The sequence below is a fragment of the Calliopsis andreniformis genome, chromosome 1 (genome assembly GCF_051401765.1).
Source record: "Calliopsis andreniformis isolate RMS-2024a chromosome 1, iyCalAndr_principal, whole genome shotgun sequence".
Classification (NCBI taxonomy): domain Eukaryota; kingdom Metazoa; phylum Arthropoda; class Insecta; order Hymenoptera; family Andrenidae; genus Calliopsis; species Calliopsis andreniformis.
In genome coordinates, this window is record NC_135062.1 from 10,226,206 (window position 1) to 10,244,248 (window position 18,043).

General features: G+C 43.1%; 1 protein-coding gene across 1 annotated transcript in view; it reads right to left on the reverse strand.

Moving 5' to 3' along the window:
- Positions 1-18,043, reverse strand: part of Sty (sprouty signaling antagonist) — a gene marked incomplete at its 5' end in the record, with an annotated part of 32,231 nt that overhangs the window by 11,040 nt on the left and 3,148 nt on the right. The window lies entirely within an intron of this gene.

Genomic DNA, 18,043 nt, shown 5'->3' on the forward strand with positions numbered 1-18,043 from the left:
TCCTTTCGTTCCGTTCGGCTCGGTTTTGCATCGAGGCCCACCTCTACGAGCGGGTCGTTCGATCGTGCAAGGCGAGTCGAAGTGGCCGAGCGAACGAAAGGACGAGAGAGGGCGCGGATAGAAAACGGAAGGAGAGGAAGGGATAGGTCGTCTCGTTCTGCCGCGTTACGCGCTTCTATATTTATCCCACTCATTAATTCTGTCCTCGTCGTGCACCGTTCATTCATTCGATCGTCTGTCCCTCTCCCTCTCGACTATCGCGCACCGTCGATCGTCGTCGTGGTCGCGTCTCTCTCTCCCGCCACCGCGTACGCACGTTCATTCATCTCCCTCTCTGTCTGACCGTGCCACCTTCCGTCTGTCTCGCTTCGCCGCCTGGCATCCCTCTCCCTCGCTCCCGTCTCGCCACGCCACCTTTCCCTCGCCGTCCTTCTCTGTCCTTACCCTCGCTCCCCCCTCCCATCGGACCTAGGAAAGACTGTCTCTTTTCTTGCCTCTCTGTCGCAGCGTGCCCCGTCCTGCTCGCGCACAGGCGTTCTGGTTCGTTCACTCAGTCGCGCAACTAGTCACGTCGCTCCCACTCACCCGTACCCCCACCACCGACACACATCCGCACGACAGATGCCAGTAGCGTAGCTACAAAGCTCGTGGGGAATTTCGGGGGAAATCGAGATGGGGAGTTTCAGGGTTGATTCTTTTGGGGACATTGCTGGGGAATTGGGATATTACCAGACGAGAAGGCTATCAGATGTTGCAAGTAGAAAATTGTGTTTTTTGAAGAGAAGGAAATATTTGTGGTTTACTTTTCTAGGTTTCATTTCAAGTAGAATTTTTCATTTTCTATGTTGTTTTCGAGCTGTGACTGAGATGTTTGTGAGTGGAAAACGGAGTGCATAGGTTAGTAGAGAACCGAGTGATGTGTTCTAGGTACAGTTAAGCCAGGGTCCAGCGAATTATGCTGCTAATTATCTATTCATCGCGCGGGTCTCGTCGATCGTGTGTCAACGATAGATCCCACAGGGTTGCGTAACACCGCAGTTCCGGGTCGCGGTCCTCGCGTTGCCATACGAAAACTAAATAGTGCAGATAAACGGCAGCTATCGCGTTCGAAGTGTAATATTTCTTTCGGTGTATCTCGCGCGTCGCATCGACAGCGATACCGTGTCCGAACTGCATATACTATATCGCCTGCTTATCGCTGACAATTGCCTTCAGACACGCGGAACGATCTTCGTGCGCGAATTCGAGCGTCTTTACCTTCCATCAAAGACACCTATTCCTTATTCATATAGTGCCTACAGGAGTCTGAATGATCAATATCCTCTATACACTGAACGACCATAAACGTTACTAGAATAAGATTAAAAAATAGGGATACTTTGCGTATCCAAAGTGTCTGAAAAAAAGCTTAACCTCAAAACCTGAAATAGGCACATCTTCCTCCAGCGCTGGATTAACCTAATTAACAGCAAAACTTAAAGTAACCCAGTCTAAGGAATCGCTAAATAGGTCGAAGATACTGAAATACAGTTCACTTAAAAGTGTGTTCATATTTCGAGCAGGGCACCCAGGGCTCCTCGCCACGCTACTGAAGCGTGGAAAGACAAGCGCGCAGGAACGCTAAGCGAGGCGAGCGAGCGAACAGCCGAGTAAACTTTGACGAGGGCTTGGCTCGCCTCCGAGCAAACATCTGCGCGCTAAGAAGTTTCTGTATAAAATCAATTCTAATCCGCGGCCGCGATACTAAAAGAAGAATGATCGATCGTTGGCGAGGCGTCGTTGAAAGTTCACCCATCGAGGACGTGGTTCCCAACAAAGAGTCTCTTGTCAACGGTACGAGCACATAACGGGGGCAAGCAAAATGGACAGCGAAACGTCGAGGCGCGAGGAGCATTAGGAGCGAATGGGTGCCGACGCGGTCGACTTAATACAGCGAGGGACGTCTCGCGAGAACGAATGGCGTGTACGCGCGTCAAAGCGGCTAGTTTATTTCGAGCGTTTCCGATTCTCGAGGGAGTGGACGAGAACGGCTTCGGGCGAATTTGAATCGAGACGATTATAGACACTACTCGATATAGACTCGCGGCGTGTTAGTAATATGGAGCTTACAGAGTGTCATAGATATGGGTTGACTGCTGTCTTTACTTGACATAGAGTCACGAGTTTTTACCAGCAAATAGCTTATAGCGTGTAGCTGAATTGTAGACAATATTCGATATAGTCTCGTCATTTCTAGCTAACAAGAAACTTGTACAGTCTAATAGATATGAAATGATATAGTCACGTGGCTTCTAACTGTCAAAGAGCTTATAAAGCGTAACACGTGTCACTTGAACTTTCAAATTACTGTTCAATATAGTCTCATAACTTGTTACCCGCATGAGGATTGCAGAGTGCAATGAATATGAATTAACTGTAGTCACTAATCGAAACAGTTCTGTGAACTCTTACTATTGAGGAGCTTATAACGCGTAGTCAACAGATATCTGACATCAGTTTATGCAATAGCGATTGGAGTCAATTTTCTCGAAACTGAGACTGAAGAAAAGAAAAACATTCCAAGAAACAATCCTCAGAACTAGTAACGAGCGTATAGCGAATATAAACACCGTAGAACACCACACGGAGGAGAACTGATCCACCGAATAATTCGTTTCTTGAGGATGAATCGAGCCATTCTTACTTCGAAACGGAATTGCCGCGAAAATGAGAAAAGTGAGCGTGGTGGGACAGTGGGAAAGAGAAAGTTGACAGCGATCCAAAATATTTTTCTTTCAACGGGCCGTGTCGCGCGAAGCTCGTCCACGCGAGCGGGATAAAATTAGAGACGCTCCGTGAAGTTATTTTAATGAGAATTCTGCTTCTCGCTGTGTCAAGATCGCGCGGCTCCGAGCGGGGACTGCTATAGTGGTCTCACGATGCGCCGCGAGCTCACCGCGTTGCTATCTTTCGAACGGGGACTCTATTTCGCGACAAAGTCAAGGCTCTAACGCCGTGCCGTCGATAAACCTTCATTTAACGTACCATTCATTGATATCCCCGCTCTCGAATCCATCTATCAACGATTCGATTCCGCGAACCGCTTCGCCGAACGGAAGCGCACGGTATCGACTCGCTATTGACTCGCGCGAATCACGTGCTCTACGGTCAATTGAAAAATTCAATCGTCACGAAGAGACGCCGCAGGCCCCATTGAACGTGGCTCCATTCATTAACATCTGTTATGAACGAGCCGATGCTGAGCGAATCGTCTCGACCGAGGAATCATTTTCGTAGGTAGAGAGGCAGGGAGGAGGAGGGGGATGGCGACTGCGAAATAACAGGCGACTACGTGGCAGCGACAATAAGGAAATGAAGAAGCATATTCGCGGCGTCGTTTTCCAGGATGTTGCGGCTTTTTGTCACGTCCGACAGGGAACGCGCGCGCCCCACGCAGCGAGAACCGAGAACGTCGCGACAGATGTTTCTCGGGCTACGGTGTTCGACTTCCCTGCTGCAAGCGAGTGTACTCGGAAGCTGCTCTCACTGCCAACAGTCTCGATACAAGCTCGACGCTTGGAATCAATTTGGAGGTCAGAAAATATGAGAAACTTCTTCTGAGGTTCGTTCAGGTGGCAGCAATTTCGATTTACCTTCTCTCAGAGGAGGATCAGAGGTAAAGTGAAAGAATACCTAGTTTTAAGAAAATCGTTCAGCTCATATCGAGGCTATGATTCATTTATTTACGGGAGTACACTCTTTGGTATACATAAATTAATAATTATCGAGGGTGAATGAGGTAACGAGCTGTTACGCATTAAGCCTAGAGTCAACTAACTCGTGACTGGTGTTATATAACTGTGATATAATAACGAGAATAACAGACATAGTAACAATGCAGACATTAGAGAGTAGTAGATAAAAGTTTGATAAGATCAGACCTAAACTTGGATGAGAGAGAAAAAAGTGAAGCGATCCTGAACGATTATTAACATTCATAATTAACCTATTGATAGAGTTAAATCGACCATACAATGTTCCATATGGCTCTCCACGAAGAATAATATGACATCTCCTAGATGTCTATTTATTTCTTATTTATAAATGGGATAAATCCTTTACAAATAGTAAATTTGTATGAAGACTACAAATCAATAGAAAGTAAAATTTAGTCAAAGAACAATGAATAAAGAATCTGACGCTTAAAACTACCGAACGATGAAAGAATATCCAAAAATTTACAGAGCTTCTTAACATTCACAAAAATTCTATTAACACCATTGCGTTTCCCGCAAGGCGTATAATGATATTCCCGTAACAGAAGTGTATGATGTCTAGTGGACGCGATGGAAGTGCAGAAATGGAATAAATAAAATAACTAATACAACCAAAATAGAATGAATTCCCAGAATACCGTTCCTTTCCTCTCTTGTAACAAGTATCTCTTGTAACGAATAGCGTAAACGACTCGCAAGGCGTTTCCGCGCGGGCTGCGAAGCCCCTCGAGGAGACACGGTCGTTTACGATGACACCGAGTCGCAGGGAAGAAATTTCGAGGAACCCCCGAGGTAGAGGCGAGTCATTTCCTCACAAAAGCGAGGGAAGGAGGGAAGACAATGGGAGACGGACGGATCCCATGCCTTCTCGCGTCCCGTTCGAAGTTTTCTGCCACCTTACGTTACCTGTTCCCGTACCTGCAACACCAGCTCGCTTCGCCTTTATCCCCCGGCATCGGTTTCAAATTTAGAGCGCAATAAAATCATTCGGAGGGGTATCGTATCTTCGGAGGGAAAGAATGGCTGGCTTTGCATGATTTACGACAGCGATTAACCTCACCGAGCACCTTCCTGATCGCTTTAAGAAGATAACCAATCGTTTATTTGCCGCACGCCTTCCGCTATCGCTCCCGCAATTATCGCTGGTTCCTCCTTTATATTGTCACTTGCGTATCGTTTACAATATCGCTTTCGGCCCGCGCGAGAACGGGATACCTTACGCTCGTAAATAAATTATGGTACCCTCGGGGTCACCTCGGAGCTAGGGTACAGTGGAGTTGCTGTTTATACTCGATGTAGACTCGTCGCTATTTCGATTTACTTTTTAGGTTACCTTCTACTGTGGGCTAGGAATCTTTCATCTGTTACATGAATAATGATAATAGAACTTAGTATTAAAATAGAGACAACTCATTCACCTCGAGGAAAATTGATTTATGTATCTATTCGAATGTTATCATTCCTAACCTCTTTATGTACAATTTTCTTCTGTAATGTTGTCACCTTCGCTGCCGACTTGAAAGGGGTGACTATCCCAAACTGCCAACTACAGAGCTCCCATTGAGCCAACATAGACCCCTCACGCGATGGTGCGTGATCGGTTACTTGCGGAGAATTCGCATCACACGTCACCGCGTAATCGGCAGCGAAGATATTCTCAAGATCACGAGTCACACTCGTCAAAGTATGGCAAAGGGTTGGCAGTATTCTTTAAACAATTTTTATAGCAACGTACAGCGTGATCAGTTTAACTGGAAACCTTCTAATAGTTGGCTGCACTTACAGTACTAACAGTACTTAGAATAAGCGTTGTCAACACTCAGAAGGTTTCTGATCACCCTGTATATAATCACTATTCTAAACAGTACTCTTCATCCAAAATAAAGAAGACTAAAAAGCCATTCACAGGGACGCCATATCTGCTATCACTTACAATCATATAGTCAATAACTAACACCCTCAACCAATTTTCATAATATTCCTCGTCCCCACCTAGCCTCTTTCTCATCCTCTCGTCCATCGTTCAAGCAAAGACCACGTCTCTCGGACACTCTGCACAGTATTTCTGCGCAAGCCAGTGATTTCACGTAACGCGAATGTGGTAACACCGGCTATAAATTTTCATTCTGCGAGTCCCGCGCGCAATTACGCTGGAATCGTTAACGAACTTTTCTCGTGAGATCGGCGGGGCAGGAGCGTCTCGTAAAACGTCTCGTCGACGAGAGGCACCGAGCACGACGACGAGTGGGTGGTTGGGCGAAGATATCCTCGGCCATATGGTGTCCACATTCCATCTCTCGTGTGCCAGCTCTGCCTGCCAGCCAGTGAACCTCCCGCCTCGCGTAACGCGTGTAATTCTGCGTCTACGCGACGAAAAAAGCATCCTTGCTTTGACAGGAGCCTCTCCCCTTCCCCTGGCCACCCCTGGCCCAACCTCTTGCACGATCCCATCGTCGGCGTGGAGGTTTTTGCCGAGAACCCTGTCGATTTCTCGTCGAGCCCACGGGTCATCCGATACACTGCCGCCGACAAAAACGATTTCGTCGAAAGAATCTGACACCGATTGAACTTCCTCTTTACGGGGAAGTTCAATCATTCTGAGAAAGTTTCAACCTTCCTGCTAGCGATTGCTGAGAAGCGCGTTTGGTGGCAGGAAACGAGGGACCAGGTGAGAATTTCTTTGGGGAAGGGATACAAGGGCTCACTCGATGTAAGCTCGTGAGTATTGAATATTTGAATTCTATTTTGGGGAGGTTTCTAGGGATTTTCTTTGAGATATGCTTTTTGTGGGAGTGTTCGGTATGCTATTAGTGATTAGTAAGAGTGTCAGTATTGTACTGAGTAGTATTTATTGTATAAAATAAGGTGCAAGAGGTGATCAATGTCAAAGTGATAAGGGTAAGAAAGAGCTCAGTGATTACTAAAGATAAGGAAGTTCTTTTTAAACCAAATAAAGTGACTATTTTCCCTCGTGGAAAATAAGGAAAAAAGAAAATTCAAAAGCCAATAGGAGTGTCTTCGAGTCTACATCAAGGGACTCGACCAAGAAACTTCTACATCAACCTCAACATAAATGTAAATCCTACAATATAACTAAAAACCACAGAAGCAAAAGGAAAGAAATATCCACGCAATCTCAAATCCACCACTACTCGCTATAATCTCATCCCTCCACAAAACAAATTCACCACCTCGACACATAAATTGCCTCGACGCTCAGAAAACGTTAAATACGTCATACAAGCTCGTACCCAATCCAACTCACGAGACCACAACGAACAGTGTTTGCACGAAGTAAATAGAATACATATCGAAGGTTTCGTGGCCGACTGGGAGCTGATTATCCAACGCGAAGAGGTCCGTATTATCAAATGCGCGGTCGTGTACGCGCGTGAATACGTAAACTCACGCTTACAGATAAATACGAGCCCACGCAGCCGCGCGACCCACACGCTCCTTCCTCGCCGTGGCACATGTGTGCCTCTGGCCCTCGTGCACTGTTGAAAAACTATTTTCGACGCGCGAGCATTATGCGTGTACGCGCGACTGCCGCGCCGGAAACCTCCGTTTTACGCGCGTAAACATATTGCCACGGCCTGCGTAAGCCACACGCGATATTCAGACGACGCAACGAGAAACTTTCTCGCGTTAACAGTTCAAAAGTAGGGTAGGCACCCTTAAACCATGTAGACTTATAGACACGGTGTGAACAACTTCCCTAAAGCAAAGATGAAATATCCACGTGACGTCACATGTGGACAAGATGTATAAGCTATGCTAGTACGATATAACCTACCTATGCAGTTTCAAATGAGCGATGTACTAATGTTTCAAGCGTGAAACTATTTTAACCTTTGACTTGAATGTGTTGTTCATTTTTGTAAGAAATAAATATATGTATATGTATATATTTTTTAAAGGATGTAATATAGGATATAAAGTATGTTTAAATAAAGTATGTTTAATATATACAAATAAGTATGTTAATGCATTTCTAATTCTTCTATCTGATGTAGGAAAACTAAATTAATAGGGTATGTTTTATTCTTCAAATTTTAATTCATAACATGATTCTTTGATCTGCATAATGCTTCTAAAATCTTACTTTTTAATTGTACTTTGTAGTCAGTGCAAGTGCAAACCTCGACAGTTTTCCTCGACACTGAAATTACAGCCTACTTTGACCCCATTTTTCTGGACTCAAATCTCAAATTTTCCGAATGAATGGCACTCGTATAACTTTACAGGAGGAGTGACACTATAACTTCTAACCATTAATTTTTCTAAACTAATCATCCATCTGGGCAGCTTCCATTGTAAATGTCAAAGATCGATGAAAATCCAGCTCGAATAATCGACGCTCTACTGTGGTCGAAGAAATAACCGAGTGTGCACAGTTAAACTGGCCACGCTGTGCGTAGTAGCGCGTCAGTGTGAAACGACAGCCCCGCCACAGTGTTGGTGTTTGCTCCGTGTTCTGCAGCATCATTCCTCATCCGGTATATATCAACGTCGATCTCGCTGGCATCGCATTCTGAATGAAACCACGTTCGAACGACCGTACGTACGAGCGAGCGGACGGTCGGGGCGGATGGACAGGCAGACAGATGGACGGTCGAGGGGGTCAACGTTCCGTTCCCTTCGCTTCAAGGACGGCCAGAGAAAAGTCAAAGAACGGTCGAGCGTAGGAGCGTTGACGAGCCGCGACAAGGGAAAAGGGAGGCGAACGATCGAGCTTTTATTTCGGGGATAAAGCCTTTAGGGGACTGAAAGCGATATGGCCTCTGTAATGGATACGGATACCTTCGGGGATATTGGCACTTTTGACCTCTGACGGGGGAAGGTCGCCGAATATCTTCATTTTTAGTGTACGCGAAAGCTCTGAAGATTCTTGTAGATGAATAAAGCTTGATTGCAGACTGGGATGCAATCGCTGAGACAACAATTACTTTTTCTAATCCTGATGGATGAGACTTAGGGAAAAGAAAAATGGAAAGGAACATTTCTTTGCTTAGATCTAGTTTTGTTTAAGGATAATTTGTGCAAGATCAGTTCTTCCAAGTTATTAACTCTTTAAGGAAGTTTGGCGAGTATACTTATCATGTGTAGGAATACTTGCCATTTTATTATAATTAATTCAAAGGGATAAAAAGACAGACGATATTTTGATCAAACTCGATCATTAATCTAACTCAATTTTTTTACACAACTTTCATAATTATTGGCACATTTGTAAAGTATAGAAAACCTAAATAACTTTCCTTAGAAAAAAACTCTAAAACATGTGAACTTCTTCCTTTTCCTTCAAAAATGTGAATAATTTAACTCTACTTCTCTATGAGCTCTCTACAAATTCAGCACCTTTAAACCTATACCTCAATCCGAGTCGTGCAACTACAACAACCAGGACAAGAGTGCCAATTATTTAATTCCATTTAAAAAAAGAAAAAAACAACAATAAAAATAGATTCTTAATCTAACAATACATCTTGCTACACGTAAAAATAAAAGGGAGGTCAGAGTATTAATGAATCAACACGCAAGAATAATCGGTACCCTTACCCCACTTGCTGGTCACTGAAGGGCAGCCTTCAGGGTCCTCGTCAAGGAACCAGCAACGCCCGAGAGAAAAATGAAATAGAAATGTACGTCCGATGACGTGTATCGAACGAGTTTCGAAAAGCTCACGAAGAACGGATCGCCCCGTTCGTCGACCACGTGTAGGCCAAGAATCGAGAAGAAAAGGAAAGGGGACGAGACGCAGGAGGGAGAGGGGTGGTCGACGAGGCGAGGGGGCGAAAGGGAAACGGCGAAACGCGTGGTTCTCGTTCTCGACTCGGCGCAGAGGTCGCGCACCTCGATTCCCCGGCCATGTATCGCTGTCATAGCCGCGGTCTGGCCTTTATCGCGGCAATTCGTAAAAGTGTTCTGAGCGATAAAGACTGCGCCGTTCCGCGCGATAGAGGAACGCAGCCATGTGGGCCAGGCCGGGGAACAGAGCGCAGAAAAAGCGGTTTCGAAACCTCCACCGACGGAATCGCCTCCTTTGCCCTCTCTTTTTAAATGCCTCTTCGTCGAGATAAACGGCCACCGAATACGCGACGCTGCTCGATCGAGAGATCGATAGATCGAGTTTCCAGCGATGCAGCGCGATAGAGAGAAAATTTGAAAATTAATCAAGCAGATACGATGGACTGACCGAATAAAAAAATTGGAGTGCTTCTTGTCTTTGTATAATTTACTCTATTCGCGTCGGACGTCTCGATATAAGCTCGCAGTTATTCTAAACATTCCTTATCTTATCTTCGATAAATCGAAAAGAAGTTATCCCAAGCGAGAATTACTAGTATCATGGTGTAGAAAATTATCTCTTGTTTATGTTTACAATATTACTTCTTACGAAGTCGCGTCTAGTTATTTTGACGATTCTACTTCGTGAAGACTTTTTCTACTCCTGTTTCGATTCTGATAACACAGAAAGTGTTATAGTTGTCGACACTTAGTTTGGCCTTCGGAAATTATTACTTATTCCTTATAAGCTGGCTAGCTTATGTTCGTTTTAGTTAAATATAACAAGTCAATGTTATTATCCATAACGAGTCACTAGGCATTATTTATGTATTTATTTATTTCATTATTAACGAGATATAATACAATCCTTCGATTCACATATTAGAGTGTACAAGTAGGAGAAATATTGATGCAACAGTACATATACCTACAGAGATCCTACACTAAAATAAATTTCCAGAAATATTTGAGAACAAAAATTATTTTCGGTTTATTAATGGTTTTCTTCACACCTACTATGAAACTTAGGAGATTACTTTCGTCCAAGAATTGGAAATAGTTATTAATAGGAATATTTTACTACAGCATCCCCCCTCTCCGCGTTGCCCAGCACAGGGCCTCGCAAAACTTGAATCCGCCCCTGGGAGTCACTGGCTTATATCAAAGCCACTGACTATGTACTTGTTTCGATGGATTTTTCTGATTCGTTGAAATTTATGCACCTAAGCTCGGGTTAACGAATCGAGGATGTACCATCGAGGAAGTCGCGGCTCGCGCGGTGAAATATCTCTTTATCGTCGCCTTACGTAACCGATCGTTTTACGGTTCGTTTATGAGCGCATCATTCGTGGCCGCAATAAAGGTATCGCGGCATCAGTGGCTTCAGCGACAGTGGCAATAAATTGATTCGCCGGGAGGCTGAGATTCGTTGAACCATAAACCGAAGCGAGTCCTCTCCGCTGCTTTTCCCTCCCTTTCGTCCTCACCGCTCGACTTCCGGTCGATCTTCGATCCGGACACGACCACGACACACGATATCCTCTTGGCAATAAACCAGCCCCGATGTACGACTCTCGCGTGGAACACTTGCAGCGAGAAGACTCGGCAATAGTTAGCGTTTGCTCATTAATTACCTATTGGCTATAGTTATTCAGGAGCTTGTGTCACGTAGGGCTTTCACTATCCCTGGCAGCTTGGCTTTGGTGAAAGGGGAATTAGTCATCGATAAATAAATTGGAGTCAGAAAGAGGATTTCTAATTTTCTACGTTTCCACGAGAAGTCTCCTGAAAGGCATTGTTTCTAATGCTTTTCAGGGGACTTCTTAATTTTTCATGATACTATAGCTTCAACTTACTTGGGCAAAAATTGTTTAGTTTAATCCTCGTACGAGGAATGCAGGGTCACTTTGAAATACAGTACACAGTACAGTATAATAAATTCATTTGTAAGGTAAATGTCTCACTACCTGGACAACCTTTTCAGCTATTTTTATACACTTCCAGATACTTGAAATGCATCTCAGTAACTGAATATACATACTATTTTATGATACTACTTCTTGTTCTTTTATTAGGTACATTAAAATTCAAGCTCAGAATGAAATAAGATTAGCATTTTTGTTCAGGTACTAGGACACTTACCTTAAGAACCATATAAAAAATACATTTCTCGCATGTATCAGGTGTACAACAAACTAAAAAGAAATAAAGTACCTAATACTCAAAATTTCTATATAATTCCTTCCCAAAACTAATTTCGAATAAAAATTCTATTCCTAATTCTATTTCGACTCAAAATGGTCCTGGCATTAGACTTTAAATTAGAAGGAACAAACTCCACTTAAGCATTCTCCACCTCATCAGCACAAACCGAAACATTTACCCATTTCAATTTCTTCCATCCTCAATTCCACATCCCTCGAACGAATTATTCCAGCGTCGTCTGAAACACGAACGAAAAGAAACAGAACTCGAAACGCAGAAGAAAGTTAACGACGATGATTGTCGAGTTGACGGCACGATCGACGAGTCAACGAGCCAGGGAGAAGAGATCCAGCGGAGAGGAGAGTCGGGATCGAGAGGAGGAAAGGATAGACGGGCAGCGATCGGTCGGACCGGATATGACGCGACAGCGCATAACGATGATCGTAGATTGCGTTCGGTGGTCGAGCAGGAGCGAGTTGATGAAACGATGACGGACAGGGAGGGTAGAATACGAGCGACAGAAAGAACGCTGTGCCGCAGAGAGAGATAGGGGACGTGAAGAGGCTAAAGAGAAGCACGAAGAGAGCAAGAGGGGAGATCAAAGACGGAGGAACTGAGAGATAACGGGGTTGGCAAACACCAAGATAGCATAACGGCGGTGTTCTTCTGTTAAGAGGAAACTGGGAGGGGAGAGAGAGGCTTGCTCCGTCAAAGGACGCGATCGGAGTGTCCGGAATAGAGCTGGGATTATTCGAATAATTCAGTATTTGAATACAGAATTTCCTTGGTATCACGTTTCTTAAAGATTGAAATTATTTGGGGCGAAGGAGCCTCGTCACTCAGAATTTTTTGGAAGACCAAAGTGGGATGCAATGAGCATGAGCTGACCTCTGAAACATGACCAATAGTATTTAAATAAATTTTGTTAATGGAGGAAAGAATCTATGTCGAGGAAACATTTTATTTTAGGAGCATTTGAATATTAAGATATCCAAAAATGTAAGTTTTTAAGACATCCATGTAGTGAAGCTTTAAGATGTCTTATGAACATAAATTTGGCAAGTCTTTAAGACGTTCAGGCATAAAGTAGACATAAAATAGACGTCTTCAAGACGTCGTGTGCTATCTGGGACAGCAATCCAAAAGAGAATCGAATTACAGTGTTTCCACGTCTCCCACCCCCCGAGTTTACATCCAGCGACACGTTCCTAAAGTCAACTCATATACATATTAACCCAGTCTCTTATCAAAAAACACGAGTACAGATAGAGCACGTAAGCCTCGTCTCTAAATAATTTCAAGGTTCAGCGCATAGGTACTGATCGCGTTGAACTCGAGTGAATACCGTACTTCACGGAAGTCCCGAGCCACGTTTCCCATTAGAGATTCAAATACGTCTCCAGAAGCATCGTGAAGTATCGCGGCAGTGGGATAGGTCGCCGAGCAGCTCGAATCGAGATTACCATATTATGGATATTTCCTGCTCGAGTCTAGGGGCTCTGACAGAATGCCCCAACGACGAAGAACGGGTGGAAAGCGCATGGAAGGCGCACCATTTAGAAACGTCTCGATGCATCAAGCTCGATGACCGTACTATCGCTGCATAGCAACGACGAGTGGCTGGCGGATGATTTAAGCTGGCTACGACACACCGACCACTCCTTTTACGACTTTGCACGTGTTCCCTCGATTCGTTATTCCGGGCACGTGTCGCTCAAGGACACCGGGCGTCTTCGACGATCATCGCCGGTGCAATCGGCGGCAGCGCTTGTTCGTCGAGCTGCGCCGCGTTACATAAGAACAAAACAGATCCACCGACCACTCGAAAACGGAGCCTCAAAGATCGACGACTGAAGATTGCGAGATGTGGGCACAAGAGAGGCGGTGTTCGCGAGGAGCGTGCACGACTAGAATTTTTAAGCCTGCAACCATTCATGCGTCGGCTGCCGCGGTTTTCGTTGCTTCAGACGGGGGGTGGAAGCAAAAGGGGGAACAGCGAAGAGCGAGGAGTTAGTAGTTCGTGCCGAGCAGCGTTTCAAAGCAACAGTATCCCCTCTCGGTCGTCGCGGGGAGAGAGTTCGGTTTTCACATTTTTCTAGACGCTGCAGGCGCATTTTATCGATGTTTATCGTCGGTTCTATCGTTATCGAGCTCGAAAGGAAAACAAGACACGTTGGTTTCCAACAATACGAGGTATCTTCGCGATAGAATGAATATCGCCGTCGCGTATCTCGAACGTAGCTCGAATTATTCAGCGAGCGATACGTTCCACCGAGAATGTCGGAAAATCACGTTTCGCATCGTGTTTTACGTCACTGGCTTCACCTCGTCCCTTAGGAGGAAATCACGTACGCGAACCGAATGACAATGCACCGACAACCACCGACGAACCGTAGTCTTTGTCGTTCTCGTCGATCGTATGTGCATACTTTTCCAGCGATTCATAATCGTCGTGCCAAGTATGATCGATTTCGATTGTAGTCTACTTTCTCGTGACTAGGACACCCCTGGAGAGGGAAACGAAACATTTCTGGCGTTGTTATACTCAACTATGGTTAACTATACTGTTCTCGACTATACTCAACTATAATGTTCTATACTGTTTCTAATTATAATAGACTGTACTTAACTATACTCAACTATATTACCAACAATTATAATTAACTATACTTTCATTAACTATACTCAACAATATTCTCAACAACTACGATTAATAACACTCTCATCCATTGTGTTCAACTATATTGTCAACAGTAAATGTTAACTATACTCTTCTCTACTATACTTAACTATATCGTCGCCAACTATAGTTAACTATACTGTCGTCAACTATATAACCAAAAACTATAGTTAATTCCAGGGGTGGACAATTATACTTAATAATGTTCATTTATATCATAGGCAACTATAATTGACGCTATAACTATATTATATTATATTCATATAATATCAATCAATCAAACAAATCAAAATTCATATAATATCAATCAATCAAACAAATCAAAATTCATATAATATCAATCAATATAATATTATATTCATATAATATAATATACTATAATATAATATAGTGTATATAATATACACTATAATATAATATACTATAATATAATATAGTGTATATAATATACACTATAATATAATATAGTTGTATAATATATAACTTATATAATATATAACTATATTATATTAACTATATTATATTGAAGTATGCTCAACTGTGGTCTACTATGTTTAAACATATTCCACACCTCGGGTCGATGATTCGCTTCAGCTTTTAAAACCAATTTCAAGGCTTTACAAATAGAAGGATCGATAATGATATCAGTCCTCCCTGATTATCGCGGAGAATGTTAATGAATGAGGATTCTTATCGATTCACCATCATTGAATCGGAATCACCTAATCAGGCCGAGTCACCTTTCGATATCGCATATTTCAAGGCTCCGTCTGATATGGATAGCGAATCGCAAATGCGTCGACCAACGCGAAAAAGAAAGAAGGAAAACGGAAAAGTTTAGGTTAACTGACATAACAGGAGGTGGCCACTTCGATCCATAAACATTTAAAATTGCGATAACACTCGAACGGTACGATACACGCGATTCAGGAATTCGATAACGAAATTCGCTTTTTTCATTCAGCTTCTCGAGGATGATGTCAAGACTACCACGCACGCTTTCATAACTCTGTATTTATTACGAGATAGCGTACGATCCTTCTGTGTTTCGTATCTTGATGAGAAACGTCTACAAGACTTGTGCAAAATTGTTCGAAGCATTTTGCATTTTAGAGTACCTACGACGAGCTCTCTCTTTTCGATTGTGGTAGTACTGATCCTGGAATATTTCTAAATAAATCTAGCCTCTCTTTGAGCCCTAGTTCCGAAAACCTGAAAAGAATACCTAAATTCCTAGATATCTAAATATTTAGAATATCTAGAAATTTGAGCATGATTTGACAATGTAGAAATGTGAATAGCTAAAAATTGAAAATAATTTCCAAGAGAGTATTTAAATTTTTGATTATTATTATTAAATAATTCCCGAGAATGTGGTTAGCAACACCAGCATGGTTCGCTCTGTAGAATTGGGATCACGGAAGACCAGGTTGAACCTTAATCTTTGTGATCGTTGAGCCAAGCATAGCGCCAGTCAAGTCACTTACCTATGCGCCACGCGTGGAAATCATGGTTTCATTCATGCCAGACCGAGACTAACGTACACGTACGCGTGTGTGCGATCATAGACGCGTGTATCTGTGTCACGACGCGCGTCATCGCGTCGATATCTTGCCTCGCAAGTTGCCGTGCAAATCGCCTTATACAAGTTGGCTCGAAAGTATGCTCGAGGATTATACAAGGTGCTCCAAAAAAAAAAGATTAGCACCTACATTGCAAAATTCCCTAACAAAAAAGTGACAACAGCGACTGTGAATAAGCAGAGACTCTTTATAAAACACAATACTCGCTATAGTCTCATCTCTGATTATCTATAACGAGCTTATATAGCGTAAACCCTTCGAAAGGTCGATAAAAGAAAACAGCAGTGATTTTTAAAAAAAGATTGTAATAGTAAGAACTGACGAATGAGCACATAGCGAGTAATACTCTACAGGTTACATACTCTAAAACAAGTGTCACTGTTTTCTCAGGGCACCTTATATCTCGATCCCCGTCTCAAGGTTTCCCAATCAAAAATTCAATCTTTCCTGTCCTCCTCGGCTTATCTCGTCCACGACTGGTCAGCTCGGAATTAAAAACGCGCCACACGGTCCCTATCGCGTGTATCTAATCGACAATTACCTATAATCAAAGCAACGCGTCACATCTCGTTTCCTGGTACACGGAGTGACTCGGCTACAACTCGAAACGATCGAAGTCTCTCCCATTCAGATATCGACGCTCTCGATTCATCGCTTCGTTTCATTATGGCTACACGCTCGACCTTTCCGCGTTTCGCGAGGGGAGAGAAAAAGAAGGAAACGTTCGACGGAATTCGAGCGAGCGGCACCGTGAATCGGCCCACATTTCCAACGTGAGAAAGAGAGAAGGAGAGCTTCTTACGTGACGCATCCACGCAAACGCGCGGACGCATGCGCGGTGAAGTCGTCCAGGTACGTCAAACCACACCGAATGGCATTCATTGCTATTACCGTCGAAGCGAATGGACGCGCTGGTGTTGGTGAGCGAGTCTCGCGCGTGCGCATGCGCCCTCCGCTTACCTCGAACGGAGAACGACTACTCGTGGGACAGATTCGATTACTCGATGAAAAGTTTCGCTTGAATTTAGGTTTCAGGCACTGTGAAAAGGATAGGAAGTATTGGAATACTCAACGAAGATAGATAGACAGTGTTTTTTAGAATTCTAGACGAGGGAAGAGCGACATATTCATGCAAAAATTAATTTTGAACAGCTGTTTTCATTATAAATTATATTGCAGTGGAATCTCGAAGTTCGAGTTTTAATTCAAATGTCGAACAAAACATTCGAGAGCGATGCTGCTTTGAAACTTGAACAGAAAGTCGTAGAGTCATATATCTCTTTCAGTGGTGGAAATGTTGCTTAATAATAGTGTAATAAAATAGATATTAACGAACCACAGCCCACCACTAGTGCATTCCACGCTAAAACTATTAATTAAATAATCATAATATGTACACCATTTTTTATGTACATACTATTACAAATGAAAATATAATTATCTACTGAACCTGTTTCATAAATATGCATTTACCGATATATAATCTTCGATCTGAAATAATCACTTAGTATATTTCCTATAGTGTCAAGTTTCAGCGCCTGCAACGAATTAATTTAATTTACATCATTTCAAATAGGGAAAATTTCACTCGAAAGTCGAACCATATCCTGGCACACCTTATATTGGAGCTTAGAACTGAATATAACGAAGATTCTATTTCGAGAGAATACGTACTATACTATACACATTTTTCATCTTGCACTTGTTCATATACTTGGCATAATTTCGTTACTTTTTCTAAGCTTCCTTATAGCAATAATAAACACAGCGAATAGTCTATCTAGAAAGAATACTATACTATATATATTTTCCTTCTTGCTCTTGTTCACGCACTTGGCGAGATTTTGTTACTTTCTTGATAATTATTTTACGGCGACAGTGAATGTATCCAAGAGTCTATCTCGAGAGAATACTACACGAAACGAAATCTCCCGAAGCCTGATTTACCCCGAACGAAAACTTCGCTGGCAACTAATTCTTAAGCAACAACTCCAGCGAATACCATTCACGCCCAGCGCATTCGTAAGCAG